This window comes from Tamandua tetradactyla, unplaced genomic scaffold (assembly GCF_023851605.1).
Source record: "Tamandua tetradactyla isolate mTamTet1 unplaced genomic scaffold, mTamTet1.pri scaffold_137_ctg1, whole genome shotgun sequence".
In the NCBI taxonomy this organism is placed as follows: Eukaryota; Metazoa; Chordata; class Mammalia; order Pilosa; family Myrmecophagidae; genus Tamandua; species Tamandua tetradactyla.
The window spans coordinates 171,496-188,501 of NW_027518270.1; the positions used below are offsets into that span (position 1 = coordinate 171,496).

Here is a 17,006-nt window from a genome sequence, read left to right on the forward strand (position 1 = left end):
GTACATAAATGGCAGGGATTTTATCTCTTGACATGTACATTTGTCACCCATAAGACACAGCAGGCTATGGTAAAACAATTCAAAACAATGTGCTCACATGGTGATTATAAAAGCTTTTATTGATGAAGTAGTGTTCTGTCCGTGTCTCCTCGCTCAACGTCAGGCCCCCGGCCGGCGGAGGGTACGACAAGAAAAGGGGGAGAGAGAAAGAGACGCAGACAAACCGGTCCTGGCGGTAGAAAACGAGTCCAGAATACGCAGCAGTTGTAAGCACAAATCTTTACTGGGTCTAAGCTTGCATTATCTATAACTTTCCCCGGCCGGGTGAATACATCCCGCGGGGGAGCGACCTCTGTGCGGCCATCAGGCACGGCTCCTTGTGGGTCGTCTCCCCGCCTCGTCCGGGTAATACCTTATATACATAATTCAAGCCCAATAGGTTGTTGCCGCGTCTAAGAGGGTGATTGGTAGATCGGGTTGGTGGGCGTGTGTGTCATACGCGGAAGCAGGATGTGGGCGCCATCTTGGCTCACTCGATGGGCGGGGGGAGCTTTAGAGCAGGCTGCAGCGCGTCCACTAGGCCTGACCCGGGTGGCGGCTCTCCACAGTGTTCTACAGAAGGAAAATCCTGGAACCCATTAATATGGGGTTTAAATACTCAAGTATCCTAAGAGTACTTTACTCTCTCCCATGGGCAAAGTTTAATTCAATCATTTAGAACTATACTAGTTACAGTCTAATATGGTAGCCACTAATCACACATGGCTACTATTTAAATTGATTAAAATTAAATAAAATTAAAAATTCAATTCCTCAGTTGCACTTAGCCACATTTCAAGTGCCTGATAGCCACCTGTGACACATGGCTACCATATTGAATGGTACAGATCTCAAGAATACTTCCATCCAGACATGAAGTTCTATCAAACAGAGCTCATCAAGAATAATAATCAGAAATTCTTCAGTTAAAAATGTTAAGATTTTCATACTTACCTTTACTTTGTCCTTATTCCCCAACATAATGTTGTTTGGCATCATATCTCTATGAACAATCCTCTTTTCCTTGTGTAGATACCAAAGAGGTAAGCACAGCTTGAAACAGCAAATTAAAAAATGAATTTTATTTCCCCATACATGCATAAGCAATGGTGACTACTACACATGTCTCTAACAAATCAGCTCGGGAGTTTACTGTTTTATAGAAAAAATTTAATGAAGATTTTTTTAAAAGCATACTCTCGTATAAATATTTTCCATAGTCTCTCTTCAGCAAAATGGTGTTGTTTTTCCTTCAAAGAACTGAAATGCTTTCCAAGAGGGGCCCCCTCTATAAGCTCCATAACTATATATAACCTGTCATCTATATAAAAGAACACAAAAGGGTAACAGAAACTCAAATTTAATACAGACATCTTGAAAAAACAAATTATAATCCAAGTCTCCCAAGGGGAGACACAGCACATAAGGAATTCAAGGTGTGCGACACTAGGGAGCCGCTCAGGCTTGGAGGGTATGGAGTAAAGGGGCCTTAGGGCAACTGAAATGCAGGGACAATTGCTTCTAGCTAGAGTAACCTCTTAGCAAAAATTTACTCTGGGAAATAAAGTACCATTTTCTCGGTAAACCAGGATGTAGAATGGTTGGAAGGTTGCAAAGAGAATAAGCAAGTAATCCCAAGTCATGGAAGATTCCCGAAATAACATTAACCCATCTTTCCTCTCAGAACTTAAAAATTTATCCTTATATCATGTTAAGTGTCCATAAATTGCATTTTGAACTGCATTGTTTTGGAGTCTCTAGAATACTGTACAGAATTGTTTATTGGAATTATGCAACAGTACTACACTGACAAGTGAAGACCTCACCCCACCCCATGATAGAAACTTGTTATGCCGCTCAAGAGCAGAGACAGCTTTCACCCGGTTAATTTTATGGATACAGGTAATCTCATAACTGATTGTGTTTGTCTATTTGCCTCAAATGCCAGAAGACAAAGAAGTAGATTTTACTTCCTCCTTTAAAACCAATACCTAACTATTAACAATGATATGTGACATGCATTCTCTTTGATTTTTTGGATGTAGATAAAATATGCATGTTATTAACTTAAATACAATGGCAGCCTGCATTGAGCATTGCCAGAAGGAACCCCTTCCTAAGAAAGGATCTTCCAAAAGACAAAAACAATTGACTTGCAGGGGCTTTCCAAGAAAATGGAACAATGGAACACACCCTGCAGTACTGCTGATAAGCAAGGCCTGGTGATAAACCAGTTTTGGTCTAAGAGAGATGGTTTACCCTATTGGACATATCATACTAACCATTCTGTTCCCCATTCTGTAAGACCCCCTATGTAAAATGGAAATTTAACATCAGCTAATCAGAATATTTCCTTGCTTGCCTCTGCTTTTGCCTTATATGAGTTTCCCATTTTCCACTCCCTCAGTGGCACTCCCTTCTACTTTCTGAATGGGATGCTACCTGATTCATGAATCACTCAATAAAGCTATGAGATCCTAAAGTAATGAAAATTTTTTCTTTTAATGATATGTATTTACACACACAATATTTTAAAAAATGTAATCATGCTATACTTGATCAGAAATTTATACTTTTTTCATTCAACAGCCTTTTATGTCAGTGCACACTGATCCATGCCATTCTCTGTTGGTTGTGCAATATTCATCTCTTTCTGATGGGATATGCACTAAGAGAAGGGTAATTATTCTACTACCAAGAGCAAACGGCCAAATGGGCAGGATTTACTCCTGGAGAGTTTCAGCATTAAATCTGATCAACTCCCCTGGGGTAAGGAAAATGGATCAAATCACCTAACAAAGACCAAAGAACACAAAAGTTTTTCTTGAATGGCAATAACATTTATGAGGAGGAAAGAGGAAGCCCCAATTATTGCTTCATATTTCTTTAAATCATTCATCAAATATATTTTGTTTTGAAATTTCATACGTGACACAGATCATTAAGGTTTATAAAGATGTATGTTATTGAAATTTGTTGGTTTTAAACAAGTAACCGAGTTTGGCTTTATCTCAGCATTTTTGACTCAGTCCCTGCTGAGAAAGAGCCCGTCTTACCTGCCTGCAGAATCATTCAAGACACCGGCGCCATCTTGTGGCATTTACATGAATTTCAGTTAAAATAAATCTCATCCAATTTATTTGGGGCATGGAAAACGTAATCTGATTCAACAGAATAACTTTTTTAAAAAAAGAAACCACCTTCCTTTAGTTTTGTTTTCTCCTGATTCTTTTTTTTAATAAAAATAACTTTGATAACTATTTTGGTTTTTATTCATTTAGTGTCTTTCATATGGGGATCTCAGTATTTTGTGACTATTTGCAGGCCATTGATTAAATCATTGTTTCACTGTTCAAAGAAATGAGGCATAAGATAGTCCAAATACTTTTTAAAGAAGTTAAAATAGTTGATTAAGCTTTTTAGTAACACTCTAATATAAAAACATATTGAGTAACTAAGATACTGCTCCTAAATAGGAAATATCAATGAAAATTCACTTACTTTCCAGAAATGTTTTGTAGTAGCATACAACATTGGGATGATAAAGCTACAAGAAAAAAGAAATAAACGTTACACTATTTAAAAATACCAAAACATTATTTAACAGACTATTTATTTAGTAGGACTTCATATTTGAAAAAAAAGCTTGTAAAACAGAATTTCAAAATACTATCTAATTGAGATTTTTCAGAATTTTTTCTTACTTATAAAAGTGATGTGAAAATAGCAATCTCCTAAATAGCCTTATCAAACAGAATTGAAAACTGTTTCATCACCTAATTTAACTGAAACAGAGAACTGTAGAACTAGAAAGAACCTTAGAATTTATTTAACACTCTATACTCTAATGCCACAGATTGTATAGGGAAGAAAACTAAAATAAAGTAATTTACATTGATTTCATATATTCTTTGTTTTTAATCCCCCCCATACACCTATATATTCATATACACTGATTTGTGTCTATTTACCCAAACTTCCTAGGTTCTCCAAAATTGTTAGTATGAAACTGAAATAATCTGAATTAACTTAGTTTGAATCATAATAATAGTTTACTTGAAGGATGTGGTTAGAAAATTCTACTTTTTTAAAAGAAATCATCATACTCTACAAGAGCATTAAAATTTTTACAGTTATTTCTAGTTTGATTTTCTAGGAAAATTTAAATTTATTTTATTTCAGACAATTACCATTACACCTATAAATGGCTTATCTCTCTTATTTTTGTTTCCTGGTGACCTTTTGTGGGGGACACTTCTAGCTGTTTACCAAAACCTACTCTCCCACTGCTCTACCACAATGGAGCTGAAGCTGGACAAGTCTTCCCTGCTAAAGATAACATTTCCCAGCCTCTCTTATAGCCAGGAGTGTTGGCCTATCACTCAGTTCTCACCAACAGAATGTGAGTGGAAGCCAAATGTAGTCCTGTGTCTAAGTCCTAAGTATTAGATGCTCTTCCTCTCCCCCCACCTTGGATGTGAATGTGCTTCTGGGAATTTCAGTTGTGCAGTGAAGATAATTGCTTTAGAAGATGGCAGAGGAAGAAGAGAAAAAGAACCTGCATCTCTGAATGAGTGTATGAAGCAAAGTCTACCTAAATGGTCTACTCACTTTGGGACTGTTACATGAGAGAGACAACTTCCATTTTCCTTATCCTAGTATATTGTGATCCCTCTTCCTTAAGCTGTATGCTTGCTTCCTTAGCTTGTAGGCTGTATGGCAGGGGTCACATTTCATTCTTTTTCCATATGAGTATTCCATTATTGCAGCACCATTTGTTGAATTTTTGCTTGCTTTTGTTGGTTTCTTGGTTTGTTTATTTTGGGGGGAAGTGCATGGGCTGGAAATTGAACCTGGGTCTCCCTCATGGCAAGTGAGAATTCTACCACTGATTTATCCTCACACCTCCAAGCCACTATATTTTGAAGTCTCTGTTACAGCAGCATACTCTCAAATTTAACAAATAAACTCTCATTCTCATCCCATTCCTGGTGCTCATCTCTGCCATTACCTTATCCAATATCATTATCCTTTCCTTTGGTTCAATCCTTTACTGAGGCAGCAGATGTTCAATTTTGAGTTATCTCAAAGTCCAAGTACATGCCTCTTATACATGGCCCCACCCTAATACACTTTCCTTATGAAATGTGCTAAAACAAACAGCCTACTTCATCAACTAGCAAGTGCCTAGTATATTTTAAACAATATGGGACCAGGTAGGCAATCAGAGCCATGTTTTGGACCTAGCTCATTGGCCAGATTTTGGTCCAAATGAAGATACTCATTCAGCTTAAGTCAAAAGCCACATTTTGCCCTTGTGCTATAATAAAACAGTTCACTGTTGAAGGCTAAGTTATCCTAAATATGAGAAAATAATAACTTATTTTTAAATATAATCTATTAATACATAAAGGTTAACCATAAAACAAGTTATTAATGTTAATGTTCTAACATAGGAGTAGAAAAATTTTAAATTGGAGTAGAACTGCAGATTTCAATGAATAGAGAGCATCATATTTAAGGTATTCTTTGTTTCCAGCACAAGTGCTAGGCAAATTCGACTAGCAGAGAATAAAGAGCCATGAAGCTGATAGCTCTCCACAGGACTTATAAATGAACAGTATTTGTAACAAATGGAAAGATAAAAAAGGCTAAAAAAGAAATCAATGTGTTCTTGGATCATAAAAAAAAGTCTTGGGCAAGCCACGATTGGGGCAGGTGACAGTAGCTCAGCAGGCAGAGTTCTTGCCTGCCATGCCAGGGACCCAGGTTCAATTCCCAGTGCCTGCCCTTTAAAAAAAAAAGAAGGCCCATTTCTCCTCTGACCCATTTATTCTTTCTCCCCAAACAAACGTCCATAATAATAGTAATTGAGTCATGGCATTATGTCAGAATATTCTGCTCATGCCTCTTCACTCAACCAATAGATAATAACCCATCTTGAAAACCCATAATGAGCCATATTTGAGTTAACAGCTTAGTTCCACTTGACAGAAGTTAAGGAACTCCTAGTCATATTCTTATGCATGTTCTACAATGTAATGAGAATCGATATGCTGTCAATGAAAAGAGAAAGATATCTCATATATGACCCTTTGTGCTGAAAATCCAGTCACTTTGTACACATGGCCCTGATATAAACTCCAGAATGCATTTTTATGATCATCAAACCTTAGGAGAAAAGCTGGCTAAAAAAGAATCACTTCAATGCCTTGTTTAAAAAGGATCCAGTAACCAAAAAAGCACGGACAAAGGTAGCACAAAAAGCTCTACTTTCTTTTGATGACATTTATTTAAGGAAAACATCATAAATAAAAAAACATTTACCTGCTCTTTAATTATCATTAATTCAGAGACAATATTCTTTACACTGCTGTCTCAATCTTTTTTATCCTTCCCAAATGCTGGATTATGTAGATTAACTTCTTTCATTGCTAAAAGATTTTGACCACTTTGTTTTCTAACCTAGGATAAGGAAGATAGAGGAGAAAAAAAGGAGGAAAAATAAGAATGGAGCAAGGGTAGAAAGGGGAAGAAAGAGATGAATTGTCACATGATTAAGCAACTCTTCTAAAGAAGTTACAGAACTTTAAATTGTAGATATATTTATACTAAGCTTAGCTCAAAAGGTTGGAGTCTCCTGGATCAGTCTGCCATATTTAAAAGGATTTTATTAGGCAAATACAGAAACCCTGGTATAAATTTAGAGAATGCAGCATGCATTGAGATAAGCCATTCTTACCATCTTTAGTGAGAAGTTAATGAAAACTTTTGTCTTCAAAAGGTCAGTAGCCAATTTCTAGAACTGAGAGCTAAGACATTATCAGCATAGCTAGCTGATGGACAAAATAATCATTCAAACTTTTATATCTGTTTGTTCATTATTTTCAATGAGTAGAGCTCGATCCAGTTGAGTGGGGTTGTGAAAGTGCAATGTCTAGTTTGTTTGGGAATTGTCTCCTGAAGAGGAAAGTCATCTTGTACACACAGCCAAAAGCTCCAATTCCAAGATGGTCCAAAATCACATAGTTGTCTATATATTTTGAAGGAGGATTATTTTGATTAATGCTTTCAGTATTTTCAGAGATTTGCTTCAGTTCATCCTCCTAAATAAAACATACAAAGGAAATGGGTTGCCACATAAATTCCATCCAGGACATGTCAGCCTGCCAAAATACTTAAAATGGACCTTACCACTAATAAATTTTGCTTTGATACCAGGTCTTCGTAAGCACTGATATCCCAAACACAATGTCCTATATCAATGAAGATCTCAAACAGGTCGGTGGGGAAAAGTCTACACAAAAAATACATACACCATACATTAAAAGTAGGAGTTGGAAACTGTTGGTTGTTACTCCCCCCTTTGGATCTAGATCAGTGACAGATTAATTCTATGAAACAAACATGACTTTGTTAGGTTGTCAACAAAATGGGGGCAATAATACCAACCTATCTGACAAAAATACACTATAATTACAGTTTTAGAGGGATAAGGAAAACTCATGGAGAGATTTATGCTTCATTTCCAAGGCAATGGTTTCAAGGGCTTATTAAAATGGTTTAAGTCCACTAAAATGGATGGTTTAGGGCCCTGAAATGAAAGGTTATAATGAACAATTTTACTTCATTTTTCTTCCTCTAATTCAAGCACTGTATAGAAATGAAGCAATAACAAAAAAATGCTTCTGAACAAAAGATGCTATATTAACTCAAGGCTTTATTTTGAGTCTGCTTTACCAATAAAATTCTAGTAAGAAATTGGGCCTATGATTTTGGCTAACCCACACTGTTAAAGAGCATGCAGACTAACACACAGAGGTGTGATTAGTCTCCCAAATGGTGATTTTTTTTCCATCACACCCACCAGCATGGCTTCCTGGCCCACAAACATCCAGCCTTGTCCTCTTCAAGTGAGCTCCTACCCTATTAAAAGATATCCAAGAAAAGTATTATTTTTTCCATTGATTAAAGGGAAATAATTAGAACAACTTTGAATTTTCTGGATGGACAAAAATAGGCACATATTTTGATGCCATCCATTTAAAATACTAATGTTAAAAAAAAGAAAAAAACTAAATTCCATGCCAGACACATGTAATTAAGAGGCGTTATACTGATATAGTGATTTCTGCCCTTTCCTCACCATTTTCAGTTGTAAGATACATTAAGTTAGCTCAGTCATATCTGTAGACTCTTTGAAATCTGAAGGCATATATTTTGCATTTTGCAACATTCTTATTTTACTGTTTGCATCTAAATCAGACATGTGAATATAGTTGAATCTAGTGGTTTACAGTCACTTAAATTTCCCTAAGTCTGTACCTTTTAAAGAGTGGTCTGTTTCTTTCCATACTGAAGAGAAACCTCAAAGCTCTGAAAGAATAACACTAGAAAGCAAAAAAGGTACCTGATTCTTACATGGTAGAACTCAACAAATTAAAACAATCTCAGGGTAGAATTATTATGAAATAAATATTAAGAGGCCTTTTGGCAAGTGGCTGGAAAATGTTGGCACTAAAGATTAAAACTGAAAACTAAACCATCAGTATCTGCAGTAGTTCTTATATTTAAAGTGTTTATGTTGTAAAACACTAGGGACCTTGGCCTTGTTTCACTCAGTACTTAAATTAATTCCTTTCTAGAATGCACAAAATGAGAACAGAGACAAGAAACAAAATTCCTGTTCTGAGAAAAACAAATGCCCAGAGATTTCCAGAAGCTCAATGGTTTCTAGCCTGCTCTGCATGCCTCAAATTTATATGGTTTCTGTGAGAAAATAAACACTAAAAATGGTGATATTTAAAAATAGCCACAGGCACACTGGGCTCAAACTTGATAAATTGGTCTCTTGAGTAAAGAGTTTTAAGCATTCCCCAAATATAAACCTACAATAACTCCCTAGAACACTCAGAAAGTGTCCTGTGATACTATAACTAAGAAAAATAAACATTATTTTATAGTGCCAAGGTAAAAAGAGAGCTAAAGCCTGTAGTTGTACAAAGAGTTGCCAATGGAATGACTGGGTTCATTCAAATGAATTTGAATCCAGGATTATTTCATAAAATTAATGATCTGAGTACATAAGATCACAAATAAAATTGCCCAGAAAGGTTACACAGAAAACAAAATTATGTGAAGGAATCTGGTGAGAAAACATGAGAAAGGGAGAGTGTACATGCACTTCAAAATCTATCCTAACTTGAACTTATAAACACTCTACTACCTTAAAAAATGTAACTGTAGACTGAATTTGACTTCATCTGTTCCAGCACAGTGTCATGCATTGGTGGTGTACTAAAAAAACGAAGACACACCCTGTATGTTTACATTGGTAGCTCTCAAAAAAAAACCTCTGCCTGCCAGCACACAAGATGACACCAAAATTTTCTGCAAGGGTATGGAGAGATGAGTAAAAAAATAAATAAATAAATAAATAAGGATAAAAAATAAACAAATAATAGAGGGAATAAAGAGTAAAAAATGGGTAGATTAAAATACTGTTGGTCAATGAGAGGGAGGGGTAAGCAGTATAGGATGCATAAGATTTTCTTTTTCTTTCTATTTCTTTTTTTGGAATAATGCTAAAAATGATCATGGTGAAGAATACACAACTATGTGATGACATTGTGAGCCACTGATTTCATAATATGGTTGGACCGTATGTGTGTGGAGATTTTGCAATTAAAATATTAAAGAAAAAAGTTTCTGCAAGTTTTAATCATTATTCCAAGTGATAGTGCCTAAATCAGATTACAGGTGATCTGATTAGATTATTCCCTTTCCCAAATGACTCCCACAAAAAAGGTGAAATGCACCAATGCCAAGGCATACCTTAAATTTTATTTTTGTCCTTCCTGCCTCATTGGGAGCACTGGGTCTCTGATATGCACTCCTCAGAAAAACCTGTAGGACCCTGCATGATGTGTCACAATCTTTCCTTTGAGTTTTCCTTGCCAGGGGGCTCTCCTTCCCTCAGCCACATACCCCAGCCCAGCTTTTCCTAAAAAGCTCTACATTCTTGGGCTTCCATACTTTCCTGATGTTGTTCCCTCTGCAGGGAATGACCTTTCCCTGCCCTGTAGCAGATGCCACTGATATTCCACCCATACTCCTTTATCCACATGGCAAGCCATTCTCATCTGTCAAGATTCACTTTACAGGCCTGCTTGTTAAAGAAATGTTAGTGGCTGTGGCTCATGCTTAAACACAGCTTATTATTTTCCTCAACACTTTTCTGATACACAGAAACTTATGTTTAAAAAAATAGAAATGACTTATAAACAAAATAAATAAATAAAATCACCTAAATCCCTACACATAAATAAAGGAAGTTAAGCCTTTTATATTGTTTCCATGTATTTCCATGTCAGCTGTACCACCCTCAGCAGATATTTTTATCCCACAGTCAATAGAGACCAGCATTAAACTGAAAATTCTTCAAATCATCAGTTACATTATCAGAATTTCCTCAGATTTCAGTAACTTGATGAAGAAGAACAATGAATATTTTATTACCTGTAACAGATGTGTTTTTGCTGCACTTTTCTGCTTGTTTGGTAAAATTAATTTTGCTATTGTATATACACCATTTTCCTGGAAGATAAAAGAAGTCAGGTTATCAGTGGCCAGTGACATTAACATAGAGATACAAAAGCATAAAGAAGCAAGTAAACAGTATCACAAATTAGTATTAAAGAAGAAATGTTAGTATAAATAGTAAATTATTATGGTACAATACTAAAAATATCAACATAATACATTTAAATATGGAAGACTGTAATCACAAACTTAAAATTTCAACTTTCTTTAGAGTAGAGATTAAAATAATAAAGTATGAAAATTTAAAGTGGCCTAAATACTTTTAGGAGTGGGAGATAAAAAGGAGAGTGGACAACAAGACTTCCAGGAAGATGACAGAGCAGAATGGATTAAGTTCAGTCCTGCTCTGTTGGCCAAGATAGAGGATGGGGAGAGAATACACAGGACTGTGGTCCCGGGTTGTGAGTAAACAAAAAAACCTCTAGGGGATTTGGGGGAGGTGAGAAATGGGGGGATTAGGACGGGGAGAGTGGGGTGGGTCGATCAACCGTGATCCCCACCAGGGTAGGATGCAGCGTGAGGGGAAGTGCGAATCAAAGGGAACTGGTCATCCCCCTGCTCCAGCCTGCTCCAGCTGATGACTGGGGAAAACTCCCTGAGCAACTCAGCAGCTGACAGCATCCACAGGGAGTCCAGAAGCAGATTTGATTATCCACTGTAGTAGGCCGGACCGCTGGGCACTGGAAGCAATTACCTGACTGAGTGCCGGTAACAGCTGGTCCCACAGGTGCAATGTCTGGCAGACCCACCAGGTGATGGGTGCTGCAAGTTGGCTGATACCCTGAGCACTGATCAGCTCCTCACCCCATGGGCCGGGGCCAGCTGTCCCACCACTGTGGTCCAGGAGCAGCCCCTTCCATGAATGCCCATCTTCCAGCAGCCGCTGTAGTCTGGGAGGGGCAGGCCTGAGGAGGAGGAGCTTAGGCGCACCACCTGCTGCTGAGAAGTGGTGAGTGCAAGCAGGCTAACTCTTATTGCTTGGGTTCTTATTTTTTTCCAGGCATTATTTTTTCTTTTTCCCTTGCTTTTTTAAAATATATTTTTTTACTATATAAATATTTCTGTCAGTAGAATTGTTATTTTGTTTATCTTTATTTTATATATTTACATTTTATTGATTATTACTTTTTATTTCATATATATACATTTTTATTATTCCATTTTTTATTTTTTTCTTAAATTTTCTTTCCCTTGGTGGGCACCAGCCTGAGGTCATTCCCAGTACATCTTGGGGTGTCTTCCTCTGACTTTGGGGCCTACAACTGTTGAGATGTGTTTTGTTGTTATTTTTGTTTCATATTTTTATTATATTCATATTTTGTTTTATTTTCATCTCTTTTGGGTGCATGGGTTGGGAATTGAGCTTGGGTCTCTGGGCAACCATTTTACCACTGAAGTACCCATACACCTCAGACAAGCTTTTTTTTAATTTTTAAATTAAAAAAATGACAACAAAGAAACACAAGCCCTCCTAACATATGATCATTCTATTTTACATATATAATCAGTAATTCAAAATATCATCACATAGTTGCATATTCATCATCATGATCATTTCTTAGAACATTTACATCAATTCAGAAAAAGAAATAAAAAGACAACAGAAAAAGAAATAAAATGAAAACAGAAGAAAATAAAAAATTATACATACCATACCCCTTACCCTTCTCTTTCATTTATCACTAGCATTTCAAACTAAATTTATTTTAACATTTGTTCCCCCTATTATTTATTTTTATTCCACATGTTCTACTCATCTGTTGACAAGGTAGATAAAAGGAGCATCAGACTCAAGATTTTCACAATCACACGTCACATTGTGAAAGCTATATTATTATACAATCATCCTCAAGAAACATGGCTACTGGAACACAGCTCTACATTTTCAGGCAGTTCCCTCCAGCCTCTCCATTATATCTTGAATAACAAGGTGATATCTACTTAATGCATAAGAATAACCTCCAGGATAACCTCTCAACTCTGTTTGGAATCTCTCAGCAATTGACACTGTTTCATTTCACTCTTCCCCCTTTTGATTGAGAAGTCTTTCTCAATCCCTTGATGCTGAGTCTCAGCTCATTCTAGGTTTTTTCTCAATCCCTTGATGCTCATTCTAAGATTTCTGTCCCATGTTTCCAGGAAGGTCCACACTCCTGGGAGTTATGTCCCACATAGACAGGGGGAGGGTGGTGAGTTTGATTGTTGTGTTGACTGGAAAGAGAGGTCATATCTGAGCAACAGAAAACGCTTTCTTGGGGGTGATTCTTAGGCCTAAATTTTAAGTAGACTTGACCTATCCTTGGTGGGGTTAAGTTTCACATGAACAAACCCCAAGACTGGGCTCAGCCTTTAGCTTTGGTTGTCCACACTACTTGTGAGACTATCAATAATTCAACTTGGTTAGGTTGAATTTTCCCCCATTCTCACCATTCCCTGAAGGGGACTTTGCAAATACTTTTCCACTCAGTGATCAAATCACTCTGGGATTCATCAGAGCATCACTCTCAGACTAGCTTTTACTAGCTTCTCATGTTGAACTGTATCTCCTATATTAGATCTGGGTCTTGGTTTGGTGGGGAATAAGTGACAAACAAAGTGCAAAAGGAAACCTTCAATCCAAAACCCAGTAAATACAAAACTTTAGATGAGTGAAGGAAATCAACCTGCAAATTAACCTTATTAAGATAATCATATGCCCCAAGCACGACACAAAACCACAAAGCATGTGAAGACCCAAACAAAAATGGCCTAACCAAACAATCAAATCGAAAGTCCAGAGAGGACACAGAATATGAAACAACTACTCAAGGGTATTCAAAAAGAAATAAAGGATATCAGGAATATACTAGAGAGCATAAAAAAGAATTCAAAAGATTAAATAGAAAAGTGGCAGATATCACAGAAATGAAAGATACAGTAGACCAAGGTAGAAATATACTAGAGACACACAATAGCATATTTGAAAAAGCAGAAGGAAGAATAAGTGAGCTAGAGGACAGAAAAATTGAACTAGAGTGCACAAAAGAACAAATGGCAAGTGGACAAAAGAGCAAATGGCAAGAAAGATAGAAAAAATGGAACTGGATCTTAGGAAATAATAGACAACAAAAGGCACACAAATATAAGAGTCACTCGTGTTCCAGAAAGAGAAGAGAAGAGTAAAGGACTGGGAAAGATAGTTGAAGATATAATCAGGGTAAACTTCCCAAACCTTACAAAAGACATAAATATACAAATCATAGAGGTCCAACAAATTCTAAATAGAATAAATCTGAATGGGTATACCTCAAAACATAGATTAATCAAACTGTCAAATGTTGAAGAGAAACAGAAAGTCCTGAAAGCAGCACGAGAAGTGACCTACTACATACAAAAGAAAATGCATAAGACTGGTTTCAGACTACTCAACAGGCTTCACGGAGGTAAGAAGGCAGTGGTTTGATATATTTAATATCCTGTATGAGAAAGGCTTCCAACCAAGAATTCTTTATCCAGCCAAGTTATCCTTCAAAATTGAGGGAGTGATTAAAATCTTCAAAGACAATTTTTGCGAGAAATAGTCAACAAGAGACCTACCCTACAAGAAATACTAAAGGGAGTCCTATCAGCTGAAAAAAAAAAGACAGGAGAGGAAGGTCTGGAGGAGGGTACAGAATTGAAGAATACCAGTAATGGTAACTTGAAGGATAAAAATAGAAGGAAAAGAATATATAGATCTGACAGATAAAAACTAAAGAATAAGATGACAGATTCAAGAATGCTTTCACAGCAATTATTTTGAAGACAGACTAAACTCAACAATTAAAAGATACTGACTGGTAGAATGGATTAAAAATATAATCCATCTATATGCTGTTTATAAGAGGCACATCTTACATTCAAGGGCACAATTGGTTGAAGGGAAAGGATGAAAAAATATCTTCTATGCAAGCTGTAACCAAAAACAAAGCAGGAATAGCTGTGCTAATATCAGATAAAATAGACTTCAAATGTAAAAATGTCATGAGAGACAAAGAAGGACACCAGATATTAAAAATAAAAAAGGAAAGAACAATCATAAATGTTTAAGTTTCCAATCAAGGAGTTCCAAAGTACATGAGGCAACATAGCAAAACTGTAGGGAGTTATAGATGTTTCAATGGTAATAGTGGAAGAATTGACTACACTACTCTTCACTACAAATAGAACAACCAGAGGATCAACAAGGAAATAGAAAAATTAAACAATGGGATATATGAATTAGACCTGGTAGACATACATAGATCATTATATCCCAAAACAGCAGGGTATACATTCTTCTCTAGTGCACATGGAACAATCTCCAGGATAGATCATATGCTGAGACACAAACTTGGTTTTTATACATGTAATAAGATTGTAATTATCCAAAGCATTTCCTCTGACCACAACAGAATGAAACTGAAAATTAATAATCACCAAAGAACCAGAGCTTTCACAAATATATGGAGATTAAACTACACACCCTTAAATAATCATTGGGTTAAGGAAGAAATTGATAGAGAAATCTATAAATATCAGGAAACAAATGATTATGAGAATACAACACATCAAAACTCATGGGAAGCAGCAAAGGCAGTGCAGAGAGGGAAATTTATTGCACTAAATGCCTATATTAAAAAACAAAAAAACAGGAAAACTTGAGGACTTAACTGCTCACCTGGAGAATTTAGAGAAAGAACAGCAAACAACCCCAAAAGCAAATAAAAGAAGACAAACAACAAAGATTAAAGCAGAAATAAACAAACTGGAAAAAACAAAACAATAGAAATAATCCACAAAACCAAAAGTTGGTTTTTTGATAAAATTGATGGACTCCTATCAAGACTAACAAAGAAAAAAAGAGAGAGGATGCAAATTAACAAAATCAGAAATGAACAGGGGGTCATCACCATGGATCCTGAAGAAATTTTAAAAAATCATAACATATGAACAACTATATTCCAACAAACTAGATGAAATAGACAAATTCCCAGAAACACATGAACTACCTATAGTGACTTGAAAAAAAAAAATAGAAGAGCTCAGTAAACCAATTTCAAGTAAAGAGATTCAATTAGTCATCAAAAATCTACCCACAAGGAAAAGCCCAGGACCAGACAGCTTCACAGGGGAATTTCATCAAACATTCCAAAAAGAACAAAGCCAATCCTGCTCAAACTCTTCCAAAAAATTGAGGAAAAAGAAATGCTACCTAACACATTTTATGAAGCTAACATCACTGTAATACCAAACTTGGATAAAGATGCTACAAGAAAGAAAAACCACAGACCAATCTCCTTAACGAATATAGATGCAAAAATTCTTAACAAAATACAAGCAATCTGAATCACATTACAAGAAATATACACCATGACCAAGTAGGATTAATACCAGGAATGCAAGGGTGGTTCAACATAAAAAAACTCAATCAACATAATACAACACATTAACAAATCAAAAGGGAAAAAATCACACAATCACATCAACTGATGCTGAAAAAGCATTTGACAAAATCCAGTATCCTTTACTGATAATGGAGTGATAAGATAGGAGAAAGAAATAAAAGCCATCCAAATAAGAAAGGAAGAAGTAAAACATTCATTATTTACAGATGACATGATCCTATATTAGGAAACCCTGAAAAATCTACATCAAAGCTACTTGAGCTAATAAACAAAATCAGCAAAATGTCAGGATACAAAATTAATGTACAAAAATCAGTAATGTTTCTCTACACAAGAAATAACCTATCTGAGGAGACAATTAAGGAAAAAATTCCATTCAGAATAGCAACCAAATAATCAAGTATCTAGGAATAAGCCTAACCAGGGATGTTAAGGATTTAAACATAAAAATTACAAAAAAAGTTAAAAGAAATAAAAAATTTCCTAAATAGATGGAAATGTCATCCCATACTCATAGACCAGAAGGATGAACGTCATTAAGATATCAACTCTATCTAACTGATTTACAGATTCAATGCAATACCAATCAAAATCCCAAGAATCTACTTGGAAAAGACTTGGAAAAGCTGGTTATCAAATTTATTTGGAAGGGAAAGAGACCCAGAATAGCTAAAGACATACTAAAAAAGAATAGTGAAGTGGGAGAACTATCATTTCCTGACTTAAATGCTTACCATAAAGCTACAGTGATCAAAACAACATGGTACTGGCACAAAGGTAGAAGTATTGACCAGTGGAATTGGATCAAGAGTTACAGAGATAGTCCACTAAATCTATGGACAACTGATTTTTGATAAGGTCCACAAATCTACTGAACTGTGACAGAGGAGACTTTTCAATAAAGGGGTATGGGATAATTAAATAGCAATAACCAAAAGAATGAAAAAGGACCCCTACCTT

General features: G+C 36.0%; 2 long non-coding RNA genes across 2 annotated transcripts; both read right to left on the reverse strand.

The window, feature by feature from the left end:
* Positions 1–615: 615 nt before the first annotated feature.
* Positions 616–6,486, reverse strand: LOC143673135 (uncharacterized). Its single transcript, XR_013170198.1, has 3 exons — positions 6,367–6,486; positions 3,541–3,586; positions 616–1,092 (listed from the first exon to the last, which is right to left on the reverse strand). It is a non-coding gene; the product is annotated as an uncharacterized LOC143673135 (long non-coding RNA).
* A 1,386-nt stretch (positions 6,487–7,872) lies between these two features.
* Positions 7,873–10,769, reverse strand: LOC143673136 (uncharacterized). The gene is made up of 3 exons (XR_013170199.1): positions 10,558–10,769; positions 8,365–8,429; positions 7,873–7,965 (listed from the first exon to the last, which is right to left on the reverse strand). It is a non-coding gene; the product is annotated as an uncharacterized LOC143673136 (long non-coding RNA).
* Between the last annotated feature and the right edge of the window lie 6,237 nt (positions 10,770–17,006).